This window comes from Heterodontus francisci, chromosome 6 (assembly GCF_036365525.1).
Source record: "Heterodontus francisci isolate sHetFra1 chromosome 6, sHetFra1.hap1, whole genome shotgun sequence".
Lineage (NCBI taxonomy): Eukaryota > Metazoa > Chordata > Chondrichthyes > Heterodontiformes > Heterodontidae > Heterodontus > Heterodontus francisci.
This window is the reverse complement of record NC_090376.1, coordinates 90013588-90026634: the sequence shown is the minus strand read 5'-3', so window position 1 is coordinate 90026634 and position 13047 is coordinate 90013588. Positions and strand designations below refer to the sequence as shown.

The 13047-nt window shown below is 41.8% G+C and overlaps 1 protein-coding gene across 2 annotated transcripts in view; it reads left to right on the top strand.

Annotated features, from left to right (window-relative positions):
• Positions 1–13047, top strand: part of cwc15 (CWC15 spliceosome associated protein homolog) — an 89707-nt gene that overhangs the window by 58686 nt on the left and 17974 nt on the right. The window lies entirely within an intron of this gene.

The following is a 13047-nucleotide window of genomic DNA, read 5'->3' as shown; positions in this document are numbered from 1 at the left end:
CAGGATGCATTGCAGAAACTCGCCAAGGCTTCTTAAACTATACCTTCCAAACCCTAAACTCTAATAGCTAGAAAGCCAAGAGATTCAGGTGCAAGGGAACACCATCACTTCTGAGTTTTGCACCATCCTGACTTTGAAATATATTGCTGTTCCTTCATCGTCACTGGGTCAAAATCCTGGAACACTCTACCTAACAAACTGTGGGACAAACAGACTGCAATGGTTGAAGGTGGCGGCTCATCACTACTTTCTCAAAGGCAAGTAGGGATGGGCAATAAATGCTGGCCTTGCCAGTGATGCCCACATCCCCAAACAAAAAAAAATTGAACCAGTAACAGTATCTAAAAGTAAGGAATTTTATGAGAATATATCTTTGGAACAAATGGAAGTTACTAAGCATAGACCCTGCTTTAAAATTGCCACGGATAAAGCAAGATTGCTTGAAGTTTCTGCTTCTTTGTGCTGGTGTTTGGCACAATTTGCCTGATCTTAGCAGAACCGGCACAGGGTGACAGGATTTTAAGCGCAAATTACGTTCAGCGCAACTTGAGTTTCCTGAATCTTTTGTGATAGTTTTAAGAACATTGTCCACAACTGGCCATGCCCTGAGCATGAACTAATCCCCATTGGGAGTTTCTGCTAATTGTGCTCATTTGCAGGCATTCTTGGAGGCTCCAGGAATTAAACTGGAACTTTTGGGTGGAAGGACACTGATAGATATGATTTAAATGATTTTTTTATAAAAAGATTACAAAGGAACTGATTACCCACTCAAACTAGAAAATAGTTTGTGTTTTTCAGTAATTTAAAATTAGGTTACTCACAGGTGGTGGATTGACCATGTGATTTAAATGTTTTGTTTTGTGGTAAACTTATTTTCAGTTATATTAATCAAACTGTACCAAGTGGGGAGGACAACACTTTTCAAAATGGGCACACATTGCGCCCAAAATGGAAACTCAACTCCTCGTTATGTTTCTCCAGCTGCAAAATACGTTCATGCATTTATCTCAATTTAAAAGAAGAATACGGTGATCTCTGAGCAGTTTCATTAGATTTTTTACTCATAATGTGATCTTATCCGTCTAGTTGTGAAAGTTATAACTTCAAAATTTCATATGGCCAAGTTTAATTGCTTAGCTTTATGGTAACAATGTTACTATAAGAGTCTTGGAGAGAGACAATTATTTAGGTAGCTGCCAGGCAGCAGAAAATGTTTCTCATGCACATATTAACAAAACATTGAATTGTATGTGGGAATGTTTATAACGCCTTCTCTTAGTCAGTTGGCCATGTCCTTGAAATAAACCAAATTCAGCGCTCTCTTCATTTAGGCATCTGCTTAAAATATACGTATAAATCCTTCAGATAAACTCTCCAACACAGATACTTATCCAGTTCCTCAATCTTATCATCTCTTGTGGTCTGTGTACACGAGTCTCTCTACCTCTAACCGCTTCCCTGTCTCCCTTACCACCATTGTTCCCTTATTCTTCTCCAGTGCCAGTGTTCTTATCATCTGCTCTTGTTAACTATCCTAGCTGTCTCTCAAATTCACCAACAAATTTCCAACTCCTTTGCCATTGGTCTTCTATTTGTTATGATCTGTTTAATCGCTTTTTCTCATTCTTGCCTTTGTTACATAGGGGTCCCTTTCAGCCTTCACCTGGTCTTACCGGAACAGGGTTTTATTTTTAAACACACTGTTTTTAGCTCCCCCTTCGTGAATCCTCGTTCACTGCTTTTCAGTTATAAGGCAAAGAAACCAGCAAATACAGGTTTTCTTAGGTTTAAAGAAGAAAAGTTGAAATTTATTAAACTTGAACTTAAACTGTAATTCGGTTGATGCCGATGGATACATGACGCACCCACACTAGCATGCATACGCAATACACACATGCAAATAGAGACAGAGAAGAGCAGAAGAAAAATAAAGTGGAAAGGTCTGAGGCAATATCTGAAGAGTTTTTGTTATGGTTCTTCAAGCTCACTGTAGAGTCCTTGATTGTCGGTAGATTTTGCTTTTCGTTGGGGCCCAATATTCTTCTTAAACCTTGTTCACTGTAGGAGACTTTTCTCTCTTGGGGTTCATGTGTCTTCAGTGGGTTTGGAGTTCCGTGAGAAAGAGATGGGAGTGGACAGGAGAGATTTTCTCAGTCCAAGAGCAAACAGACCCTCTCTGAGTTCAAGCTGTTTGCACAATTTAGAAAAACCCAGGTTGCCAAGAAGGTTAGTCACGTGACTAACTGGTCTGACCACGTCTTGGATTGTATCACCTTAGCAGTCTCTGGAATACTTCTCTTACACACAGTACCTGGTGATCAAAAGGCCATTGTGGGTTCAATGTGTCAGGGAATGGTCCTTTGGCCTTCCAATCACCATCTGTTAATATGCAAATGTCTTTTCCAGCTGATCTGTTTAACAAGTCCTTTCTTCACTCCAGTAACAGTTTAAAATCAATGTTCATGACAAAATTAGTATGCCTCATTCTTGGCAGGTGGGGGCCTAGCATGACACCTTTGATAAAATTGTTCCCAGCATTTCAGTCACTACCTCCCATTCATGTTGATGCTCCTGGCTTAGTGCCTATATTTTTTCTCTCAAGTCAAAGGGTCCCAAGCTTGAACATATCTGGTTTGTTACCAGGTCTGGCTTGACCATGTGAAGCATTACTCTTTTCCTTCCCCTACCATGTCCTTAACTCAAACATTAAATGTGAACAACTCGTGAATCTTTGTCTCAATAGTTGAGTTCATGCCTGCAGCTGGACTGCTTCCTCATTCCTCCACCATTTTAGCCCAGGACCACTGTCTTTTTGCAGTCTGTGGCCCAGTTTCTCACCCCAACCCCCAACAGCCTCTTAAAATTCATTTAAATCCAAAGACTCGCATCCTGCTAGTCCTGACCACTCAACTTCTGTTCTTATCCATCAAGCTTTCCTTTCACGAAACACTATCATTCCTCCCTTCAAAACTGCTGTTATTTTTCATTGAAAATCTACAGTTGGCCATTCCAACATTTTCAACTACCACCCCAACTTCAAACTTTAAGATTCTTGAATGTGTTATTTCCTCTCAACTCCATATAAATCTCTCCCAGAAGACCCTGTTTGAATCCCTCTGGTGGAACTTCTGCCCTAGACTTTGACTTTTCCACAGCATTCAATGTGGTTGATCAAGCCATCCTTCTCCACTTTTGTTTAACTTCATGGCATTGTCTTTATATGGCTCCATTCCTGCCTATCCAAATTTTTGGTCTCTAGCAGTGGCTTCTCTTCCTTCTCCTACACTGCCATAAGGATTTATTCTCAATCCTCTCCTCTTCCTTATCTACATTGTATCTTGTGGTGACAACATCTGCAGGCATAGGGCCACCTTTGCAATCTTGCACTGGTGGCCAACTATTATCTCTCTACCCACCTCCTTGACAACTCAAGTACCTCCGTAGCTTTGGGCTATTTGTCTAACATCAAATTTCGAATAAATCTCAATTCTTCCAGATCAACATAGGGCAACCAGAAGCTATCGGGGTGGGGAGAGGAATTTTATGCTGTCTTCTGTGGCGGCTTTGGTGGCGTGCAGGGTGATATAATTAGGCGGGGGAGGTGTTTTTTTGGATTTCAGACAGTGGGATATTTTAGAGGAATTAAGTTGGCAGGTTTGCAGCATTCCAGGGTTTCCCCAGAGTGGTGGCGAATTGCAGCTTTGCATTAATTTAAATAATATTAATACTCATTGCCATATGCCAGATGAAGTGAACAGTGAACGCTATTTCTGTGCCACCCGGTTCACGAATGTTTTAACGTGGCAGCAGTCAGATTTGTGCAATTGAGTCCCAGCTTTGTGCTCTTCGCTGCTAAACTAACGCTAAGCAGCGCAGGATAGTCGGGGAAGGAAGGGTGATGTTGATCGGATGCATGGCGGAGCAGTGGAGGGTGGAGTGGAGCATTTAGGTTGTTGAGTGGTTAATGTTGAGGGTGAAGATGCATGTTGTCGGCTGCAGGCATGGTGGATGGATTAGATCACTACAGTGTGAAGATAATTTGGCAAGGGCCTAAAGGAGGGATGAGTGCTGTCAAGGTTGGGGAGCTGTGGGGCAAATTGAGGGTACTGGCTGCCATGTGATTCATTTTAGCTGCAGGTAAAATAAATGATGTGAAGTTGTGGTGACTTTCACAAAATAAGGGAGGTAAAAGCATTTGTCATTTAAGTGAAAGCTTCAGTTTAAGTTAGTCTGGAGATACCTACATGGCTGTTGATCCTTGAAGCTGCAAGCGCAGAATGTTTTATATCTGGCGATCATGGTGCTTGGGGCAGTGACAGCCAGTTTCACCAATGAAAGGCTGCCCCTGCCGCATGATCCCACATGTCCCCTGTGCCTGTTGCCACATGGCTAATGTAAATGCCAAATCACATGGGGGACAGGATTTCTGGTGGGAGCGGAAGTTACAACAACTTCCGGTCCCGTCGTCAGGAGCACGCGGCACTCGTAAGATTCCACCCATGGTCTTTGGTCCCTGCCACAGACTGCTCTTGCAACACTCACTCCACTCTATCCCCGCCTAAACTTTCAGGCTGAACAAAACCATTGGCAATTTTGGTGTCTTGCTAGATGATGAGCTGAGCTTTAAACCCCACACCCTATACATCACATAGACTACTTACATCCACCCCTACAACATTGTCCTCCTCTGCCTCCTACATCAGTCTCTCTCACTGAAACACCTTTAGTTAACTACAAATTTGACTAATCTAATTCTCTCCTTGTTGGCTTCATATGTTCCATCCTCTATATATTTCAGCTTGTGAACAACATATGTCCTGCACTAAGTCCACTTGGCCCATTCTTATTGATGTGCACTGGCTTCCCAACCCTGTTCTATTAAATTTGAAATCTTTGTCCATAAATCCCTTTGACTTCGATCACCATATCTCTGCCAGCCTTGTAGCTCCTATTGAGCATTTTCTTCTTCTTGACTCAGGCCTCCTTTCTCTTCACTCCCACCATTAGCAGTTGAGCCATTTTGGGCCAGCTCTTTGGAATTTTCTCCCTAAACCTCTCCACTTTTTCAAAAACCTGTTCAGGACTCATCTTTCACCAAGCTTTCAATAATCCTTCCTTATCTTTATCTTCCTGGCTTTCTATCTGTTTGCCTCTCATCTATTTGCAAAGTGCCTTAGGACATTCCTTTACATTAAAAGTGCTATATAAATGCACATTGTTATAGTGCAGTTGCTGTTTCAAGATATTACTGTAATATATAATTTGGTAGATTTATATATATATGTAAATTTTATATATACGCACACCTACATATTTGGTGTACTTACACATTGGGTGTGAAATGGTCATTCATTTGTCTGCATAACAAAACAGATTTTATAACGCTGTGAAGGTGTTTTAATTGGAAATGCATCGACTGCATATTTCTAGAATTTTGCTAGAGTTGTCGTCATAATTGCATGAATACCTTCCTTCAAGGGTTAAAATGTCTATAGTGACTGCACATGAAAATTTTAAATTGGAATAGACTGGGGCCCATAGATAACGTGTATACTGTTTACAACAACAACAACTTTTATGTATATAGCGCCTTTAACATAATAAAATGCCCCAAGGCACTTGACAGAGGCATTATAAAACAAAATATGACAACGAGCCACATGAGATATTAGGGTAGATGACCTAAAGCTTGGCCAAAGAGGCACGTTTTAAGGAGTCTTAAAGGAGGAAAGTGAGGCAGAGGGGTTTAGGGAAGGACTTCAAGAGCTTAGAGCCTAGCCAGCTGAAGGCATGGCCACCAGTGGTGGAGTAATTAAAATTGGGAATGCTCATGAGGCTGGAAATAGAAGAGCGCAGATATCTTAAAAAGTTGTCGGGCTGGAGGAGATTAGAGATTGGGAAGGGCCCAGCCATGGGGGCATTTGAAAACAAGGATAAGAATTTTAAGATTGAGGTGTTGCTTAACTGGGAGCCAGTGTCGATTAGCGAGTATCGGGATTATGGGTGAATGGGATTTGGTGCAAGTTAGGATATGGGTACCAGAGTTTTGGGTGACCTCAAGATTACAGGATAGCACATGGAAGGCTGGCCAGGAGTATGTTAGAATAGTCAAGCCTTGTGGTAACAAAGGCATGGATGTGGGTTTCAGCTGCGGATGAGCTAAGGCAGGGCCGGAGTCAGCTGATTTACAGAAGTGGAAATGGAGGTCTTAGTGATGGCATGGATATGTGGTTGAGAGCTCATCTTGGGGCCAAATATGACACCAAGGTTGCAAACAGTCTTGTTCAGCCTCAGACAGCTCTCGGACAGAGAGATAGAGTTGGTGGCAAAGAAGCGGAATTTGTGACTGGGCCCGAAAACAAGAGCTTCTGTCTTCCCAATATTTAAGTGGAGGACATTTTTGCTCATCCAATACTGGAAGTTGGACAAGCAATCTGACAATTTAGATACGGTGGAGGGGTCAAGAAAGGTGGTGGTGAGGTAAAGCTTCGTGTTGTCAGTATACCTGTGGAAACTGACGTGTTTTCGGATGATGTTGCCGAGGGGTAGCATGAGCTGAGAAATAGGAGGGGCCAAGGTTAGATGCTTGTGGGACACCAGAAGTAACTGTGGGAGCAGGAAGAAAAGCCAGTGATGGCAATCCTCTGGCCATATTTGGGTAGATAAGAATGGGATCAGGCGAGTGCAGTCCGACCCAACTGGACGACAACGGAGAGGCGTTGGAGCAGAATGGTGTGATCAACTGTGTCAAAGGCTGCAGACAGCTCGTGAAGGACAAGCAGGGATAGTATGCCTTTGTTATTTGTGACTTGGATCAGAACAGTTTCGGTACTGTGGCAGGGGTGGAAATCTGATTGGAAGGATTCAGACATGGATTTCCAGGAAAACCAGGCATGAATTTGGGAAGTGCTTACACATTTAAGGACTTTGGAGATGGGGCGGTAGTTTGCAAGGATGGAGGAGTTAAGGCTTGGATTTTTGAGGAGCGGAGTGACACCAGCAGATTTGAAGGAGATAGGAACAGAACCTGAGGAGAGAGAACCGTTAACAATATCAGGTAACATGGGAGCCAGGAAGGGAAATTGGATGATCAGTAGTTTAGTGGGAATAGAGTTGAGAGAGCAGGAGGGTAAGATGAACCCAAAGAAGGGAGATGGGGTGAAACTTGAGAAAGATACAAGTTCCGGTTTAGGCAAGGGGGAGCCTTAGAGGAGGTTCGGCCTGGTGAACTAGGGGAAGGGAAGGAAGTGGCAAAGTCAGCTGGTCGGATGGTCTCAATCTTGGTGACACAGAAATCCATGAGCTCCTCGCATTTGTTAGAGGTGAGGGTGGTGGAAACAGGGGCAAGGGGTTTAAGAAGACTGCTCACAGTACAAAAAAGAAGTCTAGGATTACCTTTGTATTCCAGAACGATCCTGGAATAGAGTGCAGTTTTTGCAGAGGAGAGCAGGACCCGATAGTGCTTTATGTGGTCCAGCCAGATCTGGCAGTGAATGGCTAAACCAGTTGTCTGCCATAACTGTTCAGGTTTGCATCCCTCGTGTTTATTGCAAAAAGACTATTTGATCTTTTTCTGATTATATTTGACCATGAAATTTGTACTGTACTTGAAGAAATTGTTATTGAGCTTTTGAAATTTACTGACATTCTAGTGCATATATAATAAATTTTGGCTAGGTAGCCAGAGTACCAGATCAGTTTCTTTGGAGTGTGTTTTTAAATGGAAAATGATGCGGAAAAACAACTGGAAACAATCCAAATGAATACTTCCCATGAAATTTCTCGTGTGAAAGAGTTGCTAAAGGTTCTCCACTATGTTTCAAATCTGCATGTTATGACCCTGTTTCAGTTTGTGGGTTGTTTTCCAGTTAACAGAACTGACCCATGGAGAGTTTAGAATGTTCCTTATTTGTCTTGTGACTATCAACTACTGTTTTTCTTTGTGCATCACAACAGTTTCTTTTTAGGCCAAAACAATTTTAGTAACATTTTCACTTCTATCCGAAGATCTGCTGCCATGGGCAAACAGAGCAATTATTTTTAAACTAGTTCATCATTATACCTCAAATTAAAGTATTTTTATTGCTGCTTTTCCCTGAATTTTTTTTTCTCCAAAATGCTAGTGTCGTGTTCGTCCTAAAGTTAGTTTTCTTTTAATGCAGTCATACCAGCTAATTTGTAAATACTTGTTTTACCCTGTTAAATTCAGTAAATTTCACAGATGTCCAAGAAATCCCAGCAGAAGAGGAGCACAAAATAACTTCAGTTTCAAGTGGTTGATTCTTAGGTTAATATCCAGCACAGGCTGAATAAATGTAATCTTGATAGTGATTAAGAATCTTAGTGGACAAGAGTTTACACAAAAACATTTCTCCTATGGTTAGTGGTCCTATGGTTAATGGTCTAACACTGGTCTTGATTTCAGTGTTTCAGAACCATAGAAATAAGTCCTTGTAAGAGTTGTAAGTATCATTTGCAGAAAGGGAATGCGTGTCTAAGCTTACTGTTGACTTTATGCAGTAACCAGGTTTTCTAAAAAAAGTATTCTCTAGCATTGATAAATTTGCAAAAAATCATAAAGAAAAATCCAAGTTCTCTAAGAACAAAATATGAAACAAAGGCACTTTGTCCTGTGAAGCTGTCTACCTCCACTGACTAAAATAGTTTTTAACCTTGTGGATCATGGCCTGACATATAAATTAAGATAAAATGTTGTGCATTTTGTGGAATCCCATCACTATGCTTATGAGTCTCCAAATCTAGCTCCTGAGAAATCCACAGAGGCAGAGTTGCTGTGCAATTGCTTGTGCTCCCTCTCTCCCTGCCTGCCCCCCCCCCCCCCCCCCTCTCTGCCCACCTACGGGGGAGGGTGAGCAGTCAACAGTCATGGTACACATTGGTACAAATGACATAAGCAAAAAAAGGGATGTGGTCCTACAGTCCGAATTTAGTGAGCTACGTAGGAAATTAGCAAGTAGGACCTCAAAAGTAGTAATCTCTTGATTGCTCTCAGTGCCAAGCGCAGGTGAGTTTAGAAATGGGAAGATAAAGCCGATAAATGCGTGGCTGGAAAGATGGTGCAGGAGGGAATGCTTTAAATTCTTGGGACATCGGGATCAGCTCTGGGGGAAATGGGACCTGTGCAGGCCAAACAGACTGCATCTAAATGGAGCTGAGACTGAGTTCTTTGCAGGGGTGATTTGCTAGTGCTCTTGGGGAGGGTTTAAACTAACTTGGCAGAGGTGTGGGAACCAGGAGGAACTACCAGATAGGAACACCATGGTGTACAGAATACTGGGAGAGATGGTAGCACTAGAGTAGGGAATAGCAAGTTATTAGATGGGGTCAGAGTAAGGGAAAAAGTAATAGAGTCTAAATCAGGGTTAATGTGCATGTATGTGAATGCACAGAGTGCGGTTAATAGGATTGGTGAGTTACAGGCGCAGGTTGACATGAAAATATATAAAAACAGAAAATGCTGGAAATACTTAACAGGTCTGGCAGCATCTGCAGAGAGAGAAGCAGAGATAACGTTTCAGGTCAGTGACCCTTCATCAGAACTGGCAGATGAAGTTCAATGCAGAGAAATGTGAAGTGATTCATTTTGGTAGGAAGAACATGGGGAGACAATATAAAATAAAGGGTGCAACTCTAAAGGGGGTGCAGGAGCAGTGGGATCTGGGTGCATATGTGCATGAGTCATTGAAGGTGGCAGGACAGGTTGAGAGAGCAGTTAATAAAGCATACAGTATTCTAGGCTTCATTAATAGGGGCATAGAGTACAAGAGCAAGGAGGTTTTGTATGAGACACTAGCTCTACCTCAGTTGTAGTATTGCGTCCAGTTCTGGGCGCCACGCTTTGGGGAGGATGTGAAGGCATTGGAGAGAGTGCAGAAAAGAATCACGAGAATGGTTCCAGGGATGAGGAACTTCAGTTATGAAGATAGTTTGGTCTGTTTTTCTTGGAGAAGAGAAGGTCGAGAGGAGATTTGATAGAGGTATTCAAAATCATGAGGGGTCTGGACAGAGTAGATAGAGAAAAACTGTTTCCACTCGTGAAAGGATGAGAATGAGAGGGCACAGTCTTAAAATAATTGGCAAGAGAAGCAAAAGCAACGCGAGGAAAAACGTTTTCATGCAGTGAGTGCCTAAGGTCTGGAATGCGCTGCCTGCATGTGGCGGAGGCAGGTTCAATCGAGACGTTCAAAAGGGAATTAAGCTGTTATCTGAAAAGGAAGAATATGCAGGGTTACGTGGCGAAGGCATTCGGTGAATTGCTCATTTGGAGAGCCAGTAAAGACACAATGGGTCAAATGGCCGCCTCGTGCTCTGTAAAGATTCTGTGATACTGTTGAGATTTGCAAACCTTCCAGGTTCAGTTATTGGATTACCATTTGCCATAGAGGTTTGACTGGATTAGTCAATTCTGCTTAGCTGCATTCCACAGGTCAATGGAATTATTGGCCCAAACTTCAGGTCAGCAGTACAGCGACAGCTTCGTCACTGACATTGAATAAATCTACACATGAACCTATGGAAAGAATTGTGGTTGCCTTGAGGTAGAAATCTCACTTGGCATTGGCTGCAGCAAGGCCCAGCAACGCCATCTAGTTCGGGCAAAAATAGCAGGCAGTTGTGGGTGTGGCTTAGTTACTGCACCGCAGTAACTGTATAAACCAGGCTGCTTCAGGCATTAGAAAATCCTATTTAGTAGACATGATTAATTTTACAAAATTCAAAGTTTAAGCAAGATTTTGCAAAATTTAAACATTTTTCGAAAGTACAATAATTTTGATCAGATAAATCATTTTCAAATGTGTTAAAAATATGGTAAATAGTGCTTAAATTTATCAGACTTTTAAAGGGTTTCATGTTAAAATCAGTTTTAACTTTTAAAATGGTGTCGGCCTCCTCATTAAGTATTCCTGAATTGAGAGGAGGCCCCCTTATGCCTGGACATATAGGTGTAAAATTTTAAAGTGTAATTAATTAGTGAGCAATTAGCCCAAATCCACACTGGTTCCATACTTGCCATTTGAAGTAGCAAGCCCTTGGGAGTTGCGTTGGTTGGCCCATTGCACATTTTGGATTTGCACGCTACAGTGCAGCCAGACATCCAGTTAGTGGTGAACGTTGAGTGCGCTGCCGTTACTGGCACCCATTGTGTTTCACAGATTGCTTATCCTTGTAGGTCGTCCAGGTTTTTTGCCTCCATTGGCCAAGTCTGTGCATACCATGAAACAATGGAAATCATACATAAACCTTATAACCATGTTCCCATTAATTTGCATGTACCTAAAATTGCTGATGATTTTAGTGATCTTATTTTGCATTTATCCACCAAAACAGTACTGTTTGAGCAAATCAAATGGAACAAGCCAACAAATAAAATATAAGTACAGATAGCCTTTAAGTGTGCCAGGTTGTTCAGGGTCAGAGACTGCAGTTTGTGCACTCTTTTTAATCAATGCCTGCATTTTCTGAACATTAAAAAAATAAGGACCAGGAAAAGGATTTTTGACTCCGAGTCCATCTGTTTTTTATTCATTTTCTTTATACCATCCACTTCAATGACTTTCCTTGGCAACTTATTTTGTAAGCCTGCTTAATAAAACAAAAAATTAGACCTGACTTCCTTTCTGACTTAATTTTTAACTTGTTGCATATGAGCATATCAATTAGGAGCAGGAGTAGGCCACTCGGCCCCTCGAGCCTGCTCCACCATTCAACAAGATCATGGCTGATCTGATTGTAACCTCAACTCCATTCCTGCCTACCCCCGATAACCTTTAACCCCCTTGCTTACCAAGAATCTATCCACCTCTGCCTTAAAATATTCAAAGTCTCTGCCTTTTGAGGAAGAGTTCCAAAGACTCACGACCCTCAGAAAAGATTTCTCCTCATCTCTGTCTTAAATGGGTGACCCCTTATTTTTCAACAGTGACCCCTAGTTCTAGATTCTGCCACAAGAGGAAACATCCTTTACAACTCCACCCTGTCAACAACCCTCAGGATCTTATATGTTTCAATCAAGTCGCTTCTTACTCTTCTAAACTCCAGCCGATACGAGCCTATCCTGTCCAACCTTTCCTCATAAGACAACCCGCCCATTCCAGCTATGAGTCGAGTAAACCTTCTCTGAACTGCTTCCAACACAATTACATCCTTCCTTAAATAAGGAGACCAGTACAGTACACTGTACTACAGATGTGATCTCACCAATGCCCTGTGTAACTGTAGCAGAACCTCCCTACTTTTGTATTCAATTCCCCTGGTAATAAATAACATTCGATTAGCTTGCCTCGTGACTTGCTCTACCTGCATATTAACTTTTTGCGATTCATATACGAGGACACCCAGATCCCTCTGCATCTCGGAGCTCTGCAATCTTTCACCATTTAGATAATGCTTTTTTCTTATTCTTCCTGCCAAAATGGATAATTTCATATTTTCCCACATTATACTCCATTTGCCAGATCTTTGCCCACTCACTTATCCTATCTATATCCCTTTGTAGCCTCCTTATGTCCTCTTCACAACTTACATTCCTACCTATCTTTGTGTCATCAGCAAATTTAGCAACCATATCTTTGGTCCTTTAATCCAAGTTATTTCTATAAATTGTAAAAAGTTGAGGCCCGGCACTGATCCCTTTGGCACATCACTCATTACATCTTGCCAACCAGAAAATGACCCATTTATGCCTACTCTTTGTTTCCTGTTAGCTAGCCAGTATTCTATCCATGCCAATGTTGCCCCCTACATCATGAGCTTTTATTTTCCGCAATAACCTTTGATGTGGCACCTATCAAATGCCGTCTCGAAATCTAAGTACAGTACATCCACTGGTTTCCCTTTCTCCACAGCACATGCTGCTACTTCAAAGAACTTCAATGAATTGGTTAAACATGATTTCCCTTTCACAAAACTATGTTGACCCCACCTGATTACCTTGAATTTTTCTAAGTGCCTTGTTATACCGTCTTTAATAATAGCTTTTAACATTTTCCATATGACAGATGTTAAGCTAACAGGCCTGTAGTT